Source organism: Panicum virgatum, chromosome 4K (genome assembly GCF_016808335.1).
Source record: "Panicum virgatum strain AP13 chromosome 4K, P.virgatum_v5, whole genome shotgun sequence".
Taxonomy (NCBI): Eukaryota; Viridiplantae; Streptophyta; class Magnoliopsida; order Poales; family Poaceae; genus Panicum; species Panicum virgatum.
Window position 1 is genome coordinate 9,346,826 of NC_053139.1, and position 5,861 is coordinate 9,352,686.

Here is a 5,861-nt window from a genome sequence, read left to right on the forward strand (position 1 = left end):
CATGTGTCAGCTAATGGGAGGAGAAGGAAGAAGTCCATTCTCTCTTTGGAAGATACAGGGGGCCTACCACGGACCCAGAAAAGATCCATGGGCTGATATATTCCTACTACAAAAAGTTGTTTGGCAAACAACCTCATAGAACAGTTTCTCTCTCTGAACTTGCTTGGGATGAGCATGGGATGTTGACTACAGGAGAAATTGCCTCCCTGATCCTACCTTTCTCCAAGGAAGAAGTGAAGCACATTGTCATTGATCTGAAAATTGACTCGGCCCCAGACCCTGATGGTTTTAGCATCTCTTTCTATAGAGGGTGTTGGGACACTATCAAGGGAGACTTAATGGATTTGATCAATGACTTCTATAGGGGGAATCTAGACATAAAGAGACTTAATTATGGTGTGATCACACTAGTTCCCACGATAAAGGAAGCCAACAACGTCAAGCAATTTTGTCCTATTTGCCTTTTGAATGTCAGTTTCAGAATTTTTACCAAGTTGCTAATGGACAAGTTGGCAGTTTTGATGGATAAGTTGGTTAGCAACAACCAAACTGCCTTCATTAAAGGGAGATATATATACTAGATGGGGCTGTTATCCTTCATGAGATAATGCATGAGCTTAGCTCCAAGAAGATGAGGGGGTGATTCTGAAAATTGACTTTGAGAAAGCTTATGATAGTGTGGATTGGGACTTTGTGGAGGGGATTCTCAAGAGGAAAGGGCTGCCAAAACAAATGGTGGACTGGATCATGAGCACAGTGAGAGGGGGGAGGGTGTGTATTAATATCAATGGAGAAAACGGTCCTTATTTCAAAACACACAGGGGGCTTAGCCAGGGAGATCCACTTTCTCCATTGCTCTTTAACTTAGCTGCTGATGCCCTTGATCACATTCTCAGCAAAGCAAAGCTGAATGGCTACATTAAAGGGGTAGTTCCACACTTGATCCCTGGGGGGCTATCTCACCTACAGTATGCCAATGACACTGTTATTCTGATGAACCATGATGACCAGACTATTATCAACATGAAGTTCCTCCTATACTATTTTGAATGGATGTCAGGCCTCAAGATCAATTAACACAAAAGCGAGGTTATTGTATTTGGGTTGTCCAGTGAAGAACAAAACAGGATTGCAAATATGCTGGATTGTAAGGTTGGCTCCCTACCAATGACCTATCTAGGCCTCTCAATTAGTGATAGTAACTTGGGAGTACACTCCTTTGAGGGGATTGTAGAGAAGATGAGGAAAAAGTTACAACCTTGGAGAGGCAAGAACTTGTCCTCAGGGGAAAGACTGGTCCTTACCAATTCCTCCCTGAGTAGCCTTCCAATATATATGATGGGGATGTTCCAGCTATATGAAACCAACCATCAACAGATGGACTCAATCAGATCTAAAGTTTTCTGGAGAGGAGACATATATAAGTTTAAATATCACATGGTGAAATGGGAAAGAGTATGTGGGATTTTGGTGGGCTGGAAATTCTGAACACCAGGAGATTGAATGAGGCCCTCCTCATGAAATGGGTGTGGAGGATGTATTTGGGCAAGGAGGGTGACTTGGTCTATGAGATGCTACAAACTAAATATCTGAGAAGTAAATCATTTACTAAATGTAAAGGCAAGAATGGGTCCCAATTTTGGAGAGGTGTCAATAAGGTCAAAATGAAATTCTCTGGAGGGGCAAGATTTGTGGTCAATAGTGGAAAAGAAACTCTGTTCTGGGAGCATGCTTGGCTACATGAGGAGCCACTCAAAGAAGCCTTCCCTAACTTATATGCTTGCTGTGATGACAAAGATATCCTGGTCTATAAATATTGGAAAAGGGGGGGGATGGAATCTAAAGTTCAGAAGATCATTTGGAGTAGAGGAACTGATAGAATGGGAATCTCTAATGTTAAAGCTTGATCCTGTCCATCTAAATGGGGTGAGGGATAGTGTCAGATGGAAATGGGAAAAATCAAGATCCTATACTACAAAATCCATGTACAAATATCTCTCTTCTAGTGTGATTACTAGCAAGTATCTAAAGAAGTTGTGGAAAAACAAAATGCCCATGAAACTCAAAGTTTTCTTATGGCTAGGACTTCAAAATAAACTACAGACGGGTGAAGCCTTGAAAAATAAGAATTGGAAAGGGGATAGTAGATGTATGTTGTGTGGGGTGGCAGAAACAGTTGAACACATCCTTTTTGGTTGTGTTATCTAATCTTGCATGTGGAGTTGCTTCAAGGAAGCCCTGGGTTGGGACAGAACCCTTTCTTCCTGGACTAACTTCCTCAGGGGGTGGTTACTGTTAGACTGTTCTAATTTTGATCTAAAGCTTTTTCAGTTCACAATTGTTGCATGGTCTTTGTGGGTGTGTAGAAACAAAATAAGAATGAAAGAAAAGTTCCCTGGGTCGGCAATTGATATTTTGTACAAATCTGATCTCCTTTTGCAGAAGTGGGGGATTCTACTGCGTGATGAAGACCAATGAAAGTTAGGGGAGTGCCGAGACTGCGTGGCAAGCTGGGCAAGAAATTTCACACAGAAGAGATGCACCGGCGCTGAGGCTGAAGAGATCTTCTACTAATGGCTCTACCATCCTTTAGTTCCTTTGTTGTTTAGTCATTTCTCTGAACTTCGTTGGCAAGCTGGTATCCCCAGCCATTTGTAATAACTTGGCAGAACGTTATGGCTTTCTATAAAAGCAGGAACTGTTTTTTCTTTGTAAAAAAACCAACGAAGTAGGAAGAAAAACATGAACTACTTAGAGGGCCCTAATGGACATGTCACATGTCCATGACCAAGTAGGGATGATGATGATTGCTGTGGATTTTTACAAAAATCTTTTTGCTAAGGAATCTCGATCAAATATTTCCTTGGCCGAGGACTTTTGGTTAGACAGTGATAAAGTTTCCCAAGATGAAAATGATTACCTCTGCGCCCCTTTTTCCGAGGAAGAGATCAAAGAAGCGGCCTTTAGCTGTTATTCGGAGGGTGCTCCTGACCCAAATGGCCTCACTTTTCTTTTTTTTCCAGAAGTTCTGGCATATTGTTAAAACTGACTTAGTAGAGATGTTTTCATATTGGTTCAAGGGCGATCTGGACATTTATAGGCTCAATTTTGCTATGATTACTTTAATCCCTAAAGCAGAAAATGCTAGCTGTTGGTGCTCCTTAAGTATCCATTTTACTCCCTGTTTAACTTTGATAATGGCATGAATTTAATATCAAAATCACTAACCATCCTAACCTCGGCCCGATTATTGGTCGTTTTCGTATTTGCACATATATTTTGGAGGTACTTCGTTTTTGCAGGTTTTTGACCAATTTTGGAGCATGAAATGATGAGGCCCATGATCACGCGATGGCACGAAGAAAGACAAAGGCCAAAGCCCGAACAAAGGACCAAAGGCCATGAAGACTAGAGGCCCATTCATGCACATCCACCCTCCAATGAAGCCCAAAGGACAAAGCCCACAAGATAAGATCAAGATACTTCGGAGCTAAGCAAAGCAAAGAGAGATTTAAGAAAGGATTTTCCATCCTATCCTTTTCCTCGAAGATATCTCGAAGATAACGACGTTCCACGAGGTGCAATCGTGAAAGGCATAAACTCCAGAAGACTCCAGAAGACTTGGGGAGAAAGGAGGACGCGAGGCGGCAATGAAATGGGCCAGGCCGGCCGGCCTGGGCCCATTGAGCCAGCCGGCCCAGGCCTTTTCCAGGGCTTCTCGGCCTCCCCTTCGACCTAGAGTTTCTAGGGGCTATTTAAAGACCCCTCCCTAAGGCTCAAAAAGAGATGAATTCGCAAGACGACGCCAAGGAGCAGAGAAGATAGAGGGACACCTCTCGGAGAGCCGAGGGTCGTGCTAGTTGTCTAGGTGCTTCCCTAGCCGATGTGGGAACCTTGCAAGGAAGACCACGTCAGAGTTCTAGAACTAGGATCATCAAGATCAAGGTAGGGCCCCGGTTGTGATCTTGTGATGTACAATCATTCATGGTGAAGTTATTTGTGATTCCGAATATTTAGCGACCATGTTCTCTCTTTCGATTTCATTCTTTTCTTTGGGTTTGCTTCATCCTAGATCTATTATCGAGATAGATCGCTTAGCATGATCTTGTAGTCATGGTGGCTAGAGGTTCATGGCGGAACTACCAAAGGGGGTTCGACTTGCTTCTGGGTGCTTTTGTCCAAAGGGGGGCGTCGTGACAGGGCGTTTCTTTAGTAGATGGGGGTATCGAAGGATCGGATTGGAGATTTTGGGTTTAAAGATGCTTTTCATTGAGATTCACATCTATCTTGCTTCACTACATCTAGCTGGAACTACAACATATGCATGATCTAGGTGATCTTGATTGGTTATCTCTAACTTTCTCTTGCTACCTTCGGTGTTTGTCGTTTTAGTAGATTAGATTCGTTTTTCGCATCTCAACACAAAGGAATCTCTATGTTAGTAGATTGTTTCTTGTATCTTTGGTTCCGTGGATTGATAAACCTTGGGAGAATACTCTAAGGGAAAAGCTACACGAACTGTGCGCTTGCGGTATACAAATCGGGGCACTAAGGAGCGTCAATAAGCTTTTCTGGCGCCGTTGCCGGGGAACCATCGATTTAAGATCCAATCTTACTTGCATTCGTAAATATTTCTTTTTCTTGATTTTTCTTTTTGACCTTCTTAGATCTCTTATTTTTTGTGCTAACTAAAAAACGGATCTATTCCACGAAAATCAATCTAATCTAGAGTTTGCTTTATTTTGCTTTTATGTTTTAGATCTTGTATATTCATCTTTTAGATCTCGTATATATTTTTTTTCTTTTCACTAACCCTAACAGGAGATGGATGGGAGCCTCTCCAACAAACCCGAAAATTTTGTGGATGATCCAGAAAAAATTTACAGGCAAAGGAGACGAGAAACACGATCAAGGAAGCTGGAACTAGTAGATCCAAAAGAAAAAGTCGCCGGTTCATCGTATTCACCTCAAGCGACTCCACCAACAAGTCCAAAGGAGGCGCCACTTCACCGAGGGATGGCGCTACCGGAGCAGGAGCGTACGATCGGAGAGCTATGCACTCCGGACATTCGGGACTTGCCGATCCAAAATCTCGACAACATTGGAGTTTCGTTCGAGATCAAGACTTCAATCATAAGGATGTTGCAAAGCTCGCCCTTCACTGGAAAAGAAGACGCTAATCTACATCTTCAAGCGTTCCTCCAAGTATGCCGCACCTTTGACATGCAAGGGATGACTCAAAATCAAATGAGAGCGAGGCACTTTTCGTTCTCTCTACTTGGGAGAGCGCTGCAATGGTTTCATTCTCTACCGGCACACACGGTTCAAAATTGGGAGTCCTTGATGAAGGAGTTCATGACGGAGTTCTACTCGCCGGGCAAGACCCAAATTTTGCGCAGCAAGATTGCTACATTCGCGCAAGCCCCGACGGAGACTATTGCGGATGCCTATGAGCGCTTCAACGACTACATCCGCGCCGCACCTTATCACAAGTTCTCAAGGGAAGATGTGGTCCAGAAGTTCTATCAAGGCCTCACTACTACATCAAGGGGGATTATTGACGCATCGGTAGGAGGATCGATCATTGAGCTCACGCCGACTCAAGTTTTCAAGCTATTCAAGAAGGTGGCAGACAATGACACATGGGCATCATCGGGGCGCCTACAACCACTCCAAGCCGTGGGCGCCGTGAAGAGTGTATTACAAGTGGAACGTGAAGAAGTTCTAGAAGGGAAGATCGACTCGCTCATGAGAAGGTTGGAGAAGATGGAAGTGGAAAAGAGAGAAGCCCAAGCTATTGATTTGAAGGCGGCCGAAGCAAGGTCTACATGTGAAGAATGTGGAGAGTACGGCCATGTCCA